The sequence below is a fragment of the Camellia sinensis genome, chromosome 2 (genome assembly GCF_055761805.1).
Source record: "Camellia sinensis isolate YWXY chromosome 2, ASM5576180v1, whole genome shotgun sequence".
In the NCBI taxonomy this organism is placed as follows: domain Eukaryota; kingdom Viridiplantae; phylum Streptophyta; class Magnoliopsida; order Ericales; family Theaceae; genus Camellia; species Camellia sinensis.
Genome location: NC_138962.1, coordinates 64,299,658 through 64,318,641, shown reverse-complemented (window position 1 = coordinate 64,318,641; position 18,984 = coordinate 64,299,658). Strand labels below are relative to the sequence as shown.

The following is an 18,984-nucleotide window of genomic DNA, read 5'->3' as shown; positions in this document are numbered from 1 at the left end:
GAACAACTGGCTAAGGGTGTGGAAAATGATGACTGAGGTGGAGAAAGATAAAATCAAAGACGCTTATAACAAAGATGGGGACATGTATGAAATTTGTGCGTGATTGCAATAAGATGGTGTTTACGTGTACACGTATTTGACATACATTGTCTTTGTACTTGTAGGGCGGTTATGTGGGCTAGCAATGGACATGATGTGTGTGTGTACTTTGCTTGGCAACGTAACTAATTGGTTTACAGTACTAGTATTATTGTTTGCATGTATCGTTTTTTTTAACGTTTGGTATAATAATGTACCATTTTGTGGCATGTGGTAAACACGTACGCAGTCTTGTTGATGGAATAACAAGGCAGACTTGCTATTGGAGTGGAATTCCCAAATAAGTCATACATTTTTAGTAGTATATGCCTTGTGTGTTTGTCATGTTTGATTTCAAGTTCCATTGGGAAGCTGTGTGTTGCATGTTTGGAACAATAACACAAAAAATGTAATGGGGGAAATAATGATGTAGGATATGTTAAAGAACGAAAACACTAAGGCACGGGATAGGTTTGTGTTGGACAACTTCATGGGATGTAAAGATTGTCAGTACATCCACTTCCTAATTTATTTCCGAGCGCACCAGACACTAGTAGTGTATGACACTGAAATAGGTGACTAGAAACATTACAACTCTATGAGGCCTCAAGCTGGAATGGAAGACAAACACTTTAATGAGGTGGTGTTTGTGGTGAGTAAAGTGTATCACTATCTATGTGGTATTGGGTAGTGTTATGTGTATTTAAGTTGGGTTTGTTTACTAATGGACCGGTATTGTTTTTCAGAGGGACACCATTCTTGAAATCCAGCGAGGAGCCGTGGCTGGGTTGGGCGATGACAATGCGATGCAGATTGCTGGTATGGGTGTGGATAGGTTTGTGTTGGACACCATTCTTGACTGTTCGCAACAGAAACACAACTCGTACGTGCTTTTTCTGATTAATTTCAAACAGTATACCAAATGTAATCCGGTATATGGTTTTTTAGAGGCGTTAATAAGTTGTGTGTGTTTTTGTTGTCACACATTGCAGGGAGGATTGCGCGATCATTATGTGTGCTGTGATGCGTTAGTATATGCACCATGTTGATGTCAACAGATCGTTGCAGGGGGATAATTGTGTTATTCTGTGTGCCAACATGGTTAAAGGGTTTGTGAATGACCATGCTAGGGGGTTAAAGGACATTGCATGAAATAGGGAAGTGTTTGTTTTTGTGGTTGGGATTGATCTATCGTTTGATTTATTGTGTGACAATACGTTGGTGTTACGCTAAAGTGAAATTTTTTGTGGGGTACTTTTTGCACAATGATGAACTTAGTTTATTTAGTTTGAGTTAGTTTTTGTTAATGTTTGGATTGCTTTTAACGTTGGGTATTAAATAATGAATAATACCAATTGCGGATGGCACTTAAACAATTGTGTCTTATGTTACAACTATGATGGTGTTTTGTGAATTTATTATTTTAACTTTTGTATGTTCGTCATATATTGCTGATCTAAGTGGAAAAGACGGCATTGTTTTGTTATGTATCTACGTGTGTGCCTGTTACCACGCGTATGGTGTTGATGGGGGGTTTGCACTTTGTGTGAGTAGGTGTGAATGAGTTGAGTGTGTTATGTTGTGTGGAGACAGTGGTTTAGTTTGGTGAGTGTGGTATGGGTGTTTATATGGCTGGATTTGTGTCTGGCTGTAAGTGAGAGTGCTGGGTATGGTGCAGAAGATTGGGTTGGTATGGTTTTTGTGAGTTGGATGTGGTGATGTGCTATATTGGTTCTTTGCAGGTCTTCCAGTTGTGGTTTCCCATGAGGCCACACCTACTGCAACGTATAGGTTGCACTTCCTCGCAGCGTGATGGTATCTTCTTCTTCTTGGGCCTACCAGGTGGTCTTTGACAATAGGTGGCAGTATGACAAAATTGTGGCCATGGATTTGGGGTTGTTCGACTGTTGGTATTGATGTTATGCTGGGTCTGTATGACAAACGATATTCTGTGGCATGGAAATAAGGCTCAATTAGTGTGTACAAATCTTGCCCACTTTTCCGAGTGGCAACAATGGCATGTGCGCATGGGAACCCATTAATCTGCCACTGGAAGCACAAGCATGTGCGTCTGTCCACATTGACCATCACGGACGGGTGTGAGTGTACCTCATACACTGTGGGGCTTGATTGGCTTACAGTCCATGACTTTCCATCATTGTATGATTTTTCTAGGCGTTTTTCCATTTTTGGACATAATACACCATGCCATTTAAGTGACGTTTCCTGTCTGGTTGACATCTGTCTCATTATTTGTGTTCTTATACTATCCACCAAATGGGTTATTAGAAAGTGATGTGCCTCAGAAATCCAGTTGTTGAAGGATTCAGTAGCGTTGGAGGACATCTCGCCATACCGATTACCTCTGCATTACAGGGTGTTTGCCAACACAAAGGCAGCGTTAGTGTACGTAATGTATTATAGCACAATGCGGTGTATGTTAAAAATGAAAGGTATAAGTGGAACATGGTAAGATATGCACCTAAAATAAGCATTCGCCCAATATTGTGGAGGAAGATTTTTGAGGAAATGGTTTGCAATTTTCTTACCGGAATTGGTGAACTTTCCTACCATCTTTTCAAATGCATTAACAGTTGGTGCATAAGCACAGTTGTTGAACTAGGTTATCAACCCAATCCGATGCAACTTGTTCATATATTTCAGCTTGTCCCTTAGGTTCCTTTGAAGGTGTTGCATGCAAAATGCATGGTGAGCATTCGGGAATATAATGGGCATTGCCTCCATGAGGCCAACATGCCGATCTGATATGAATGTAAACGTCCTGTCATCACCAAGTGTGTTACGAAGATGTTGCAAAAACCATGACCAGTTTTTTGCATTTTCTGTGCCAACAATCGCAAACGTGACTGGGAACAATCCTGAGTGGAACTATATTGGTAAGTTGTGTGTAAAGGTGTCGTTGTATGTGTGGCAGTTAAAATGTTGAAGTAGCAGGGACATCTTGGGCGAGCATGGTTGTGTGACATATGTGTATTATATTTATGTAAATGTTAGATATATCGTGGTTTCCATCCTTAGATGTGGCAGCAAGTAAAATCCCTTTGAACCCCCCTTCAAGAAAGTGCCATGCAGGAAAAGTAATAGCCAGCAATGTTTGAATCCGTCAATGCATGCTTTGAATGATATGAAAAAACGTTCGAACCAGTTGCCATACTCATCACAATCAATATTGATATAACTATCCAAGTTGTGTTCTGCCACGGCCCCAATGTACCACCGTAGTTGATCGAAAGATGCACTGTGGGCGCCAAATAACTCGCCTCTGGCTTTTTCGACACCTAACCAAGCAACACGATAACTTGTTTCAAGCCCGTAATTTTTTTTCAAATCAAATGCAACATCAGTTGGCGTGGTCAAAGGCTTGTCGCGAATACGGTGTGTGAAAATGTCAGACACCAAGTCTGATCCAAAACGACGGTTGTTGATTGTACGAACAGTGATGCCACAAATGTGTTCAATGTTCCATTTACGAAGGTAGAAAAACCCAATAGCATCCAACACTCACGCGTGTACCAACCGAGTGCAACCCTTCGAGTCTCGCAGCGAACACACAACAATAATTCGTATCGAGTTGTTCTTCAAGTACTTGAATTCAAAACCACACTCCACCACATATTTGCAAAGTACTATCCGAAACTTATGCGCATCCCCTTTGAAACTCTGTCCCACATGAGTAATCCGGTTAGCCCATGTTGCTGATAAGAATGTCTTTTCATCATGTGGATAGTAATTTGGCAACAAATCGACATCAGAATCAATGTCCATCTGGTGAACACCGCGTTCGACACCGCACGCGGGGGGGGGGGGGCTTGATATGACATCCACAAAATCATCTGCTGTTGTTAAACCTACATGACTGCGGGACTCAACCATAACGTCGATTAGTTGCAAGCGGAAAGAGTATGTAAGGTGAACCATATTTTGCATATTTACATCATTTTGTAATGAGATATTGTTGTAATCCAGAATCTTGAAAAACAAGCAAACATTACCCGGCGTAAGGCTACCGAATTTGTCACACACAAAATTAACCTGCTGGACAAATGTATAAGGGGATTTGAGATTGTATGCAATATTGGTGGATCGGTAACAACACAACATAATAATGTCATCCATCCCTGCATAAAAATTAGTAACAGATGATTTAGAAGGTAGGGAATAAATTAACAACACATAAACAATTTTGTGTATGCCGTACACGACAAACCAAACTATACATTACACACGATTTGCATAATGCACATGGTAAAAAACACATCAGGAATGGGGGGGTGCCACAGACAATGCCCAAATCTTAGGCAACAAACATTGTACATAGGGAAAAACAACAGCGTACCTACCGACGTATATACTGACGGCGTTGAACTAGCAATCTCGATGTAACCCTAGAGTGAAATGGGTATGCGAATAGATATGTGCCTTCTCTGTGCTCTGACTATGGTGACCAAATGTTTTGCAATATTCTCCCCCCTCACACATAATCACATACCACACAAGATGGATATGAGGATATGGACATGATCCCTAATTTTGTGTGACCCAGTAAAGGAAAGGGTACAAACGACCATAATATCAAAATAAAAATCAAAACAGGACCTACTGGTGATAATGTTATAACTAATGGGATCTACCAGTGTATGTGTAAATCGGTAGGACTAAACGGGCTTGCTGATGTTGATATGGGATTTTTGGATAATTTTCCATTAATTATTTTAATTCGTTTTATTTTATGTTTTTTGAATTTTAACCTAAAAAATGTTAAAATTTCATTTCCTAAAAAGAACTACAGGGTGAAGACTTGGTGTAGCTTGCTTTTCGTGTTCCTTTAGGATACGAATAGCCGTACAGTTTGAACTCCAATGGTTTTGAATCTAATTCACAAGTGCAATGTGAAATAAACAAACACAAAAGAGCCCAAATCTGGAAAATCTTCTGGAAAATCAATAAATTAACAACACATAAACAATTGTGTGTGTGGCGTACACGACAAACCAAACTATACATTACACACGGTTTGCATAATGCACATGGTAAAAAATGCATCACGAATGGGAGGGGTGTCATAGACAATGCCCAAATTTTATGCAACAAACATTGTACACAGGAAAAAACAACAGCGTACTTGTCGACGTATATGCTGACAGCGTTGAACTAGCAATCTTGGTGTAACCCTAGAGTGAAATGGGTACACGAATAGATATGTGCCTTCTCTGTGCTCTGACTATGGTGACCAAATGTTTCACAATATTCTCCCACCTCACACATAATCACATACCACACAAGATGGATATGAGGATATGGACATGATCCCTAATTTTGTGTGACCCAGTAAAGGAAAGGGTACAAATGACCATAATATCAAAATAAAAATCAAAACAGGACCTACTGGTGATAATGTTATCACTAATGGGATCTACCAGTGTATGTGTAAATCGGTAGGACTAAATGGGCTTGCTGATGTTGATATGGGAGTTTTGGATAATTTTCCTTTAATTATTTTAATTCGTTTTATTTTTTATTTTTTGAATTTTAACCTAAAAATGTTAAAATTTCATTTCCCAAAAAGAACTACAGGGTGAAGACTTGGTGTAGCTTGCTTTTCGTGTTCCTTTCGGATAGGATTAGCCGTACAGTTCGGACTCCAATGGTTTTGAATCTGATTCACAAGTGCAATGTGAAATAGATAAACACAAAAGAGCCTAAATCTGGCAAATATTGAAAATCAATAAATTAACAACACACAAACAATTGTGTGTGTGGCGTACTCAACAAACCAAACTATACGTTACACACGATTTGCATAATGCACATGGTAAAAAATGCATTAGGAATGAGAGGGGTGTCACAGACAATGCCCAAATCTTATGTAACAAACATTGTACACAAGGAAAAACAACAGCGTACCTGCCGACGTATATGCGGACGACGTTAAACTAGCAATCTCGGTGTAACCTTAGAGTGAAATGGGTATGTGAATAGATATGTGCCTTCTCTGTGCTCTGACAATGGTGACCAAATGTTTCACAATATTCTCCCCCCCTCACACATAATCACATACCACACAAGATGGATATGAGGATATGGACATGATCCCTAATTTTTTGTGACCCAGAAAAGGAAAGGGTACAAACGACCTATTATCAAAATAAAAATCAAAACAGGACCTACTGGTGATAATGTTATAACCAATGGGATCTACTAGTGTATGTGTAAATCGGTAGGACTAAATGGGCTTAATGATGCTGATGTGGGATTTTTGGATAATTTTCCCTTAATTATTTTAATTCATTTTTTTTTTTGAATTTTAACCTAAAAAATGTTAAAATTTCATTTCCCAAAAAGAACTACATGGTGAAGACTTGGTGTAGCTTGCTTTCCGTGTTTCTTTCGGATACGATTAGCCCTACAGTTCAGACTCTCATGGTTTTGAATCTAATTCACAAGTGCAATTTGAAATAGATAAACACAAAAGAATCCAAATCTGGAAAAATCTTTTGGAAAATCAATAAATTAACAACACACAAACAATTTTGTGTATGCCGTACAAGACAAACCGAACTATACATTACACACGGTTTTCCATAATGCGCATGGTAAAAAACACATCAGAAATAGGGGTGTCACAGACAATGCCCAAATCTTATGTAACAAACATTGTACACAGGGAAAAACAACAGCGTACCTACCGACGTATATGCTGACGGCGTTCAACTAGCAATCTTGGTGTAACCCTAGAGTGAAATGTGTATGCGAGTAGATATGTGCCTTCTCTATGCTTTGACTATGGTGACCAAATGTTTCACAATATTCTCCCCCCTCACACATAATCACATACCACACAAGATGGATATGAGGATATGGACATGATCCTTAATTTTGTGTGACCTAGTAAAGGAAAGGGTACAAATGAACATAATATCAAAATAAAAATCAAAACAGGACCTACTGGTGATAATGTCATAACCAATGGGATGTACCAGTGTATGTGTAAATCGGTAGGACTAAATGGGCTTGCTAATACTGATATGGGATTTTTGGATAATTTTCCCTTAATTCTTTTAATTCTTTTTTTTTAATTTTAACCTAAAAAATGTTAAAATTTAATTTCCCAAAAAGAACGACAAAGTGAAGACTTGGTGTAGTATGCTTTTCGTGTTCCTTTCGGATTCGATTAGCCGTACTGTTCGGACTCGCATGGTTCTGAATCTGATTCACAAGTGCAATGTGAAATAGATAAACACAAAAGAGTCTAGATCTGGAAAATCTTTGCAAAATCAATAAATTAACAACACAAACAATTTTGTGTGTGCCGTACACGACAAACCAAACTATACATTCCACACGGTTTGCATAATGTACATTGTAAAAAACGCATCAGGAATGGGGGGATGTCACAGGCAATGCCCAAATCTTATGCAACAAACATTGTACACAGGAAAAAACAACAGCATACCTGACGACGTATATGCTGACGGCGTTGAACTAGCAATCTCGGTGTAACCCTAGAGTGAAATGGGTGTGCGAATAGATATGTGCCCTCTTTGTGCTCTGACTATAGTGGCCAAATGTTTCACAATATTCTCCCATCTCACACATAATTACATACCACACAAGATGGATATGAGGATATGGACATGATCCCTAATTTTGTGTGACCCAGTAAAGGAAAGGGTACAAACGACCAAACTATCAAAATAAAAATCAAAATAGGACCAACTGGTGATAATGTTATAACCAATGGGATCTACCAGTGTCTGTTTTTTGAATTTTAAACCAAAAAATGTTAAAATTTCATTTCCCAAAAAGAACTACAAGGTGAAGACTTGGTGTTGCTTGCTTTTCATGCTCCTTTCAGATACGATTAGCCCTACAATTTGGACTCCCATGGTTCTGAATTTGATTCACAAGTGCAATGTGAAATAGATAAACACAAAAGAGTGCAAATCTGGCAAAGTTTTTGGAAAATCGATTTTGAATAAAAAATTCCAAAAATGAACTACATTGCCAGATTACAGAGTCGCCACCAAAATTGTTTTAGAAAATTTAGGAAACCCGGGACTCGTGCCAAATGCCATTAGTCCGTCATCACCAAATTGTCTCGGCTCAGAACTTAGATACGAGAGGGGAAGGTCATGAATTGAGCACCCCGCTCACCCGATCAAAGATCTACCTCTACTAATCATGATGTGATTTTTATTTATAATATAAGTTCTTATTCCGATTATTAGGCTAACTTTACTAGGTGATGCACACAAGTATTGACTAATTTGTAAAAGTTGGAACATTTGATTTAATGTTTGTTTGAAAAAGTGTTTTGAATATGCATTACTTGAAAAAAGTGAGTTTGTATGTACATTAATCAATTTATTCCAATTCAAACAATTAACCTTCATCCACCGGCATTCAAACATGTATATCAAATAAGCACTTAACCTCATGGAATCATGTTTTGATGACATGGAAACAATCACACGCATGCGGTTTGCTAAAGCAATTAAATGTTCACATAGTACTCCGAGGCAAGCCAAAGAAAACAAAATAGTTAGAAACGATGCATGCTCTGGCATAATGCAATATGACTAATGCAACACATACAAAATGTAACTAATAAGCTCGGTCACTAGCATGGCATACGAGTCCATCCAAGACATGTGATATAGCACGTATTCAAGGAAGTAATAAATGACAATGTTGTTTAAAATGATGAACCGAACTCAATGCATGCAAAAAAATGGATGCAAGTCATGGAAGATGCTAAGTAAATATGATGCTAACATTATAACCGGAAAAATAAAAGGGAGAAAGAAATGGGGGTCGGAAGACATACACAATTATTACATTTTTTTTCCTCGTGCAAGAGGGTCCAAATGTCCGTGTGTCCGAATAAACTAACTATTACAAACCTGAATGAATACTAAGTGGCCAAATTAACTAATTCAAATGAATTGTAAATTAACTAGCTATCTAATTTTATTACAACAAAGGTATTATAATAATACTAATTACAACAATAATGAAATTGTAACAATAATTACTTATTACAACAATAATAACTATAATAACGATATTAATACAAGCACAAATGAGGCATAAGGATTGCATGCACAGTATTCAGAAACTGCTTTGTGTGCTCAAACGTGCTCTGTTTCACCTTCAGTTACTGCCCTTTGTTTTCTACAAAACACTCTGTTTACCAAACATTGGGAGCTGGCCGGCCCTAAATGAGATTCGGCCAGGTCCAAAAAGTGTCAGTCGTACCCTAATTTTATGCCAAAAATGTTTTTGTGCTCTGAGGTTAGAACAGTGTAGACAGAGCCTTTCTAGGCCATGTTTGTCTCTTTTGCTCTTTTCTGTCATGGATAGCCTCAAGAGAAGAATGAAGTAGTTTCTAAAACCATCAATGAGCAAGTTGATTGCTTGATAATTTCAGACATGATTTTGGACAAAAATCAATGAATGCAATGAATAACAACCACCCCTCCCTCCTATCATGGAGTGAGCTCAAAGCCTAGATAGAGACACATCAAGGTTCATCAAAACACCATGAATTAGTGTATGATGACCCTTGACGCGATGGACTCGACATAATGTCCGGTCGAACCGAAGCAATATAACTCATTTTCTTTATGTTGGTTAGTTCATTTTAAGCCAATTTTACTAGTCATTTCCATTCTTTAATCAATTTGTCTGAAGTGATAGTTAAGTCCACTAAATGAGAAGAAACGTCAAACGAGAGGTGATCCTAAACATGAAAGAGAGACCATGTCGTTGATGATGAACCTCTGTAGAGATTAAGCCATTGAGTATAGATCTCTTTTTCATGCTTTGAACAACCATCAATTGGTTGAAATGGCTTTCAAACAAAAGAAGAAAAGAAGAAAGGACGGAGGTTGCAGAAATGAATGCTAAATTGATTATTAAAATGATACTCTCACTACAAGAAATTGCACTTTTGGAAACTACTTTTGGCGACACAGTGATCAATTTCGTTGGTAAAAGTATACCTTTACCAACGCAATTTGCTATCATTGCTAAAAAAGCATAACATTCTTTTAGCACCAAAATTTTTGGTTGGCGCCAAAATTTTAGAACTTTTAGCTACGAGACTTATGTTTTAACAACACAATGAGCGTTGCTATTAGTGTGCATACTTTTGGCGATGACAAGTTGGCGTGGGCAAAGAGTTAACCATTTAGCGACGATAACACTATTCATCGGTAAAAGTTTTGCTAGTGGAATGATGTGATTTAGTGATTTGTATTTTTTATTACAATTTTTCAAAAAGTTTTAAATATTCGAATTACTGAATTATAAAATTAAAATGATCATTGAATTAGATCACAAAATGAACGGATTAACACTACAACAAAACTAAGTTTTTACGGCTTCACATCAACGACATACAGTAAATGCAAGCCGTGGTTTCTCATTTTTACGATTTACTTTTTTTGCATGTCGTAAATAATTTTCCAATCACGACATGTCTATTGCGTAGGTCGTGAATGCTAATAATGATGATTTTTTTAACACTTGCAATGTTAGTCGTAAATAATAAAGTTTTTTATGACATGCATATAGCATGCCGTTAATAGATTAACTATACACGACACATGTATGCTAGCTGTTAAATATATTTCACTTTTTACGGCGCATAATTTATGTCATGAATAATATGAAAAAAACATAGACGCCAAAGTAAAAAAAAAAAAAATTAGGCGCCAAACACTAAAATACATATTAAAAAAAAAAAGTCAAATACATTCAACTCTTGGGCTTTTTATAATCAAAAGAACTAGGGTTCGTCAAAAGGCAGAGAGTGACCGACCGTAACCCTTGCTCCACCATTATTGCTCTTTCTGTAGTGAGAAACAAAGGCAAAGGCAAAATCAAAAGCCCCATCACAATTTTGAACCATCAAATTGCCTTCCTCTAAATCCCTCAAATGCGTCCATCAATCGCTTACTCTATAGTTTTTCCAGTCGACAAGATGACCGAATCGACATGTCGAAGTACCAAGAAGCTTTTGCGAAGAGGATGGCCACGGCTGGTCTCAAATCTCATCACCGTATCGGTCTCTCTCTCCATACTCTCTTCTATTTGTTTGAGTCTTTTTTTTTTCCACAAATATTTAGATTTGTTGAGTTTATTTGTTTTCATTTTCATGGGTGAATTGGATTCTGGACTGTTAAATTTCACCAATCGTTGGGCTGATGTTGATGACTAGGGCTACCGCTACAGTTTCTCTGTTGCTGTATTTGTGTTGTCTAGGCTGTCTCCGCACTGTGCTGCCTTTGTGTTTGTTGAATTGGCCTTTTGTGGCTTGTTTATCTCATTTGCTGGTTGTAGTTTTCTTTTTGTTGTTGGTTGCTTTGTGTAAGACCCCTATCCTCTGCTGGACATGGTTCTTGAACAATATTTTGTTCGGTTTGCTCTGTGTGGTGCCTATGCTCAATGAAGATGGTTGAAGGCAGGTTTTGTTAGATAGTTTGTTAATTTTTTTCCCTTGTTTTAGATGTTTTTTTTGTTGGCTGTTGTTGTGTGGCTTTGCTTCCGTGGTTTCGTTACATGTGGCTTCTTAGCTGTTGTGTTGTGTGGGTAGGGCCTGGGGCATGCCCCTTGTAAACTTGTAAATTTTTCTGTTCTATTTTAGTCTTATTCACCCAAAATTTTTTTTTTTTCACCAATTGAAGCCAATTAGTTGTTCGCATTAGGCAATACCAGTGAGATTTTACTTCATTCTTTCCAAATGACCTAAATATGAGCAAATATCAAAATGAGGAATCAGTAAAAATTGAGTATTTTCCTCAGCTACTCCATTTGGTAATTGGGAAACAGAGGATAGTCTATAAAAACCAAATCTTGAATCTTTTTTTTCTTCTATATTTTCTGAAATAATTTTTAGCTTTCACTGTGAATATTTCTTCTCCTCCTAAGTAGTTGCAACCTGCAAGGCAGTTCTATTATATTGAACAATTCTTGACCAAGATGAAATCATATTTTCAGATTCTAACTGCTCCAAATTTTTCTTGTTAGGTGAATATGAGCATTGCAATACTTCCATTGTCACAGGAGTTTAACTGGAACAGTGCAACAGTTGGTCTCATTCACTCTTCCTTTTTCTGGGGCTATTCTCTCACTCAGATTGACTCAAACATTGGCAGTTTTATTGCAATACTTCCAATGTCACAGGAGTTTAACTGGAACAGTGCAACAGTTGGTCTCATTCACTTTTCCTTTTTCTAGGGCTATCTCCTCACTCAGGTTGACTCAAACATTGGTAGTTTTTGCTTTTTAGAAAAGGCAATTTTAGAATTTATGTTAAACTCCATAAAAGTGCTTTTTCTAACTTCCACCACCCACATATATGGTTCTAAGGGGTTTAAAATTGTTATTTTTTTTTTCACTAACTCAGAACTAGCAATTGGTTCTAATCTTCAAATGTCATTTATATGTTGTATCAACCCTGATACTTGGACTTTTAGAATTGTAATGCAGATATATCTAGCGTGCACACACATACTCACACTACCCTTCTTGTTTATCACCTATAGTGGGTCTTGGTCCTTTTATCGAGGAATAATTAACTGTCACGATTTTGAATCTGTATGTCTCTGGCTGTCATCATCTAAGCCAGTGGTTGAAATTGTAATCCACACACTTTGGTGATTGTACATTTGAAATAGTGATCAACTCTTCATTGCTCTTGATGAGATATTGTCCTTCCATGTAATTTTTTGTTTTATTGAAGGTCAAAACTTAATTCTTGCCATCCTTCTTTACTAACTGCATTTTGTTTATATTTCTTTGGCAAATAGATTCTTGGAGATATCTGGGCAGATAAAATTAGTGGGAAACTAGTATTGGGTTTTGGAGTGATCTGGTGGTCAGCTACAACAGTTTTGACACCTATTGCTGCCAGAGTTGGGCTTCCTTTCTTGCTTGTCATGTGTGCCTTTATGGGGATTGGTGAGGTTAGCCTATTCTTATGCTCCTTTGAGGTGCTTTTATGGTTTACTGGACTATGATGAGCTTCACATTCCCGTGTTTCATCCTTCAATTTGGGGTTTCTTCCAAGTACTCTTCAACCATCTCCAGAAACCATGGTTTTTTTGTCTTCTCCACCAACAAAAGAAGATATAGTACACCTAAACCCTTATTGTCTCAACAGGTAACAAATTTTTACAAACCTAAATGTATGCATGAGTGACTACATACGTATACACAAACAAATTCAGAGGATTGTGAGTTTTGTTTCTGACTTATGTATCTGTATATTAATCAGTGGGTAGTCAAGTGAAGCAGAGTTACTGGTGGTGGTTGGCAGTGGAGCAGCAGGAATTTATGGAGCAATTAGGGCTAAAACCATTGCACCAAATCTGAATGTGGTTGTTATTGAAAAGGGGAAGCCCTTGTCAAAGGTTTGTTTTGTTTTTGGAGTGTATATATTTGGGTTATTGTGCATAGTTAGATAATTAGAACACTATTGAATTTTTTGTGTAACTTAAAACAATATTCATTTGTTCAGTTAGTAAATTATATGTGTTTGTAATTTTGCTGAAGTAAATGATTTTCTATTTGGAAGTTTAAAATTTCTGGAGGTGGCCGATGCAATGTGACAAATGGGCATTGTAGTGACAATTTGGTGAGCATTTTTATGTTTCAAATTTACTATGTCTACACATACATTTCTGTAATGTGAATTTGTTATTTAATGAGAGCATTATGGTTATAACTAATTCTTGAACATCATATAGTTCTTTGAGTTTAATAATGGGCCTAGAGTCCTTTTGATTTTAAAAAAAATATCATTTTGGCTTATATGTAGTCCATGCCACCAGAGTAATTTTGTGAAGCCTGTTTGTATTACTTGATATGTATAAAGAATAAACATTTGTTATCTTGTTGAGGACTTTAGCCAAGCACTCCATGCTTTGTCCAGTTTTTGATCAGCTCTTATATGGTGGGTTGAACTCTCACTTGATGGCAGTTTTGCCCTTGATTGAAAGGAAAAATGTCTACTGCATTTGACTTTCTTAAAGTGATTCAACTGATATCAAACACTTGTTCTATTTTTCTTTTTGCTGACTTGATCAATATCTGGATCCTGTGTTAGTATTGTATTCTCAATTTTTATTTATCAATTTTATTTATTTATTTTTATTGTAATCTCAATTTCTCTCGTGCCATAATCTTAAGGCTATATGTTTTATATATAGAGATTACTCAGCTTGTCATTGTTTTCTTTGACGTGGAATAAGATGTACATCAGTGGGAAGAGTGTAGAAAATCATTACTGCGAGATCCTGGGCTCCCCAGTTCTAGATTTGGATTTTCACATGGGTTTCTCACACTAGAAGTTATGACATTTTTTGGCCCATGTTGGGCTTTGGTGGAGTATCTTTAAATTGAAGTAGCTATGATTAAGACAAAAAGGAAATTAAATAATCCAATGATTTTTTTGAATATTCTTGACTTTGAAGTTCCCCTGTTATCTTACATGCTAAATGAAACCAAAATACAAAATAATTTCACTAAATAGCTTGTTTTAATTGCATGGATTGAACTCAATCTGCCCTCTTTAGTTGCCTTTGTGTATATATATTTTAATTTCTATAAATAAAGTATTCAGTTTAGCTGAAGTGTCTTACGTAATCATATGATGTTCATAATGCTGACTTTCTGAATAGATTTTGGCAGAACATTATCCTAGGGGTAATAAGGAACTAGGCTCTTTCTTCAGTATGCATGGTCCCAAGGATACCATGTCCTAGTTTTCTGATCATGGGGTGAAACTGAAGGTCATCTAGAAACTACACACTTTTGCTTTCTTTCTTCTACTTCATTTATGCTGTTAATGTTTTCTTTTACAATATCATGAATTGGCTTCAGTCATTTATGCTTAGAATCAAGTGTTACCATTCTGGTGTCAGACTGAGGATGATGGAAGGGTATTTCCAATCAGTAACAACTCATCTTCTGTAGTCGATTGCCTTTTGTCAGAAGCAAAGCAAAGGGAGGTATGTATTTGTATTAACTATTGCATGTACCGTCTGTGTACTTCTCTTACTATATTTATTTTCATAGTTCAATTTATTTATCTTTTTCGGTAGATGCTGTTTGGACCCTTTTTTCCACCAAACCTCAGTCAACCAATCCTAACATATGAGTTAATTTAAAGGTTTGAACTGTCAGATGGTTAGGTTTCCTAATCAGGCACTTTGATAATACCTTTCTTAAGGCAGCCATTGGTGCCAAGTTCAAATATTGCATATAAATTCTATTATTTAGCGTTAATATACATACATATATTAGTGAATGTGAAAGATGAAACTCATCATGGAATACGTGTATTTTTTTTTGTTTGGTGCGACTTACTGGGGTTGCTTTTGATTTTTAGTTATTTATATTTTTGAAAATTTGTGGCAACATAGGTCCACAATTGATTGTTGCGGCATGGGAAACAACAAGGACTATCTGTTTAGTAATTGATTGGTGATATGAGTCACGTGGTGTCCCTAGAGCATCAAATAATTTTCCAAGATTAACATTACCATGTTCACTGGAGGTTAGAGACTGGCAATTATGTGCTCTTGATGTCAATAGTAGAATTATTAGTGGGGTCTGATTGTCACCATCCTGATTTTTTCAAATCATTGTTATAGCTTTAGCAAAGATGCATGCACTCATCATGGTTGATTGAAGACAAGCAATTGGACAATTCAACAGCTTAAAATGCTGAAAAGAATAAGAAAAATGATTGGTAGGTTAAATTTGAGTTTGTCTCAAAGTCTGAATTTGTGTTTGCCGGTTGATCGTTTGGTTGACAGGTGAAATATTTGTCTACCGCGGTTGTCACCCAGCACTGGTGGCTAATGGTTGTTGCTTGTTAGTCTACTGTTGCTGCTGCTGGTGTGCTGTTGCAGAATTTTGCTGGGCTGCTGCTGCTGTAACGTTGCTGTGAAGTTGGCTGCTACTAGATGTTGGTCTGCTGCAAATTTTGGGGGTTGTTAGTTTCATGTTTTCATTTTATTATCTGTTGTTTTTACTATGGGTTCACAATCTGGATGTATTTGAGTATTTTAGTGAGTTTACCCTTTCAGGTTTTATACACCGCTTCCAAAAGCATGTTTTTTAGCAGTGTTTTTTTGCCTAGACATACTCTTTAGGTGATTTAATATCAATGTTCTTAGAATGTAATAGTAGTGCCCGAGGGATGCCTCTTGTAAATATGTAAATCTTATAAAAAAAAATATAAATGATTTTCAATTTTTTTTGCCGCTACAAATTTGTCGTTTCCAAAAAGTAAAGCTTTCTTGACAAACAACTTGTCGGTAAATGTGTAGCCAAAAGTTTATTTTTGCCCACTCATATTTTGTTGCTAAAAGTGTATTTTTTTCCAATGCCAATTTGTTGCCAAAAGTAAAGCTTTTTCGACAACCAAATCGTTGGCAAATGGCAACATTTACCGACGTAAATGTGTCGCCAAACGTTTACTTTTGTCGACGCATATTTTGTTGCTAAAAGTATATTTTTTGCCCATGTAAATTTGTGTTGCGAAAAGTGCCACACAATCATCATATTTGAATGACTTTTACCAACGCAAGGTAAATTGCCGACGATGGATGAAGGCTTTTATCGACGACTATGTTCGTCGCTAAAGGCATTACTTTTACCAATGCAATGATAACTTCGTCGGCAAAAACTTTTGCCGACTTACTTTTGCCTACGGGTTGCCAACGTAGCTTTGTGTGTCGGCAAAACTCTTTGCCAACGAATTTTCCCTTTTAGCAACATATTTTGTTGCGTTGCGAAAAATGCAATTTCTTGTAGTGTCTTAATATGAAAACCAAGCAAAGCAAATCTATCAACTCAAATGACTTGGCGTCTAAGGCCTAAACAACCGAAGCCATGAGGACTTACAACACAACAAGCAAGGTATTCAAATCATAAACTAATTAAATGAATTAAACAACCCCTAAAACCAAAAAAAATAATGACAAAATAGTTCGAAAAACAAGCTGAAAATAGTTTGAAAAGCTAGAAAAACTAAGCAAACATTAAAAAGAACAAAACTTGTAAGCAAGCCTAAGGAAGGGGGCTAACACCTCCATTTTTTAGCCTCTGAAAATAGTCCAAAAACAGTGGCTAAGATCATATTAAAAGAGCACAAAAGATAGGGAAAAACAAAGAGATACAAAACTAGTAAGCAAGACTAAGGAGGGGTGGCTAACCCCCCCTCCCCAACTTTTTGGACTTCTAAACCATGTTTTCCAGCCTTTTTAAGCTCTAAAAATCAGTATGAAAACCAAAAAAAAAAGAGTGCAAAAACAAAGGGTATGGGCTATGGGATAAGGTGCAAGAAAGGGTGTTAAGCCCCTCTACCTTTGGTGGCTCTTCAACCCCAAGTTCCAACACTTGAAATGGATCGAAAGCAGTAGGAAAACACAAGAAAAAGTTTCAAATGAAAGCAAGGAAAAACGTGACAAGCTTATACCACTTGAAGCAAGCAAACTTTGGTTGTTGATCAAACTTGATTCCAAATGCCCTCAAGTTTATGAAATATGGTTTGAAACTCTAGCAAAACTCTTCAAGAACAAGCTCTCATGGTGTATGTATTGTGCATGTATAACTAAAGAAGATTTGAGGATGAAAAAAGGTGTTGAAGATGAAAGGTGGTCTTTTTAGCTCTTTAAAACTTTTGAAAAATTTGCTAACCCTCAATTCTGAAGTGAGAGGCCCTATTTATAGAGTTTGAGACAGTTTGGTAAAAAATATCTTAAAAAAAGGCCAGCTGGCGAATTCCTACCAGTTATTCTATTTTATCGCTAATGAGAGCCGGTTGGCTCCAAAAAACCCACGGGCGGACCAAATAATGCAGGGCCAGGTCTAAAAAGGCATTCTGGACAAATTTTCATTGAAAGCCGGCCGGCTCTAATTGAGCCACAACCAGATCTAAATGGACCCGGCCGGCTCCAAAAATCTACATTCAAGCCTGACTTCAAACAGGCATATCTCCCTCATCTGGACTCGATTTTAAGTGATTCTTGAGTCTAAATTGAAGCCCCAGAAGTCTACTTTCCAATTGTTGTAGCCTCATTTCTAAATTCGAAGTGATTAGAGAGATATGCCTATTTTAGTGAAGACTGCTCACTTCTATCCTAACGGCTTGATGCCCAACCTTGTTTTCTAAACTAGTTTTCTTCCATCCCCTCCTATTTCCTTCAACTCCAAACCTATAACTAAGATATTTTAAAATATTTTTCAAAGAGTTTACCTCCCTTCCATATATTTTCACTTTGTCCTTACTCGATTTACCGAAAAACACAATGTTTTAATCGAAATGCGAGCCTCGGAACATTGTAGAAACATTTAGAAAAAATATTTTGAAAAAGAGGGTTTTTGAGATCTAAAATAATTTGGCCAAAATGGGGTGTAAGGTTTGGGGTTAGAGCTTGAATCCAAATTTCTTCACTGAGAATTCAAAAGATTGCACAGTGTAACTTTCATCATCGAGTGTTCGGAATAAAGCGCCCAAGTCTTAAGGGTGATAAAAAATGGGGTGCCTACCGTTGCCCCTCTTTGACAAAGCTCGAAGTCATGTAATGACATGAGTTAATGTCAAAGCCCGAAGATGACCCATTTCGACAAGGCCGTAAGACTTGGTGAAACAATCAAAATGCATATGCAGTGGGTTGAACCTAAGGGTTGCCTACGTGTCCCTTTTTAAGTAATCAAACCAATGTAGTTCAGGGGTAGGATGCAAATGATACACAATGCAACGAAACAATACAAATGATATACAATGTATGTATATAACGAAATCATCAAACCACAAACAGTGCTTACCACACAAATATCATGGGGATGCAAATCAAACTACGTTTT

The 18,984-nt window shown here is 37.0% G+C and overlaps 1 long non-coding RNA gene across 1 annotated transcript; it reads left to right on the top strand.

Annotated features, from left to right (window-relative positions):
* The first annotated feature begins 13,423 nt into the window (after window positions 1-13,423).
* Window positions 13,424-14,853, top strand: LOC145819579 (uncharacterized). Its single transcript, XR_014360329.1, has 3 exons — window positions 13,424-13,517; window positions 13,682-13,741; window positions 14,787-14,853. It is a non-coding gene; the product is annotated as an uncharacterized LOC145819579 (long non-coding RNA).
* The last annotated feature ends 4,131 nt before the right edge of the window (window positions 14,854-18,984 follow it).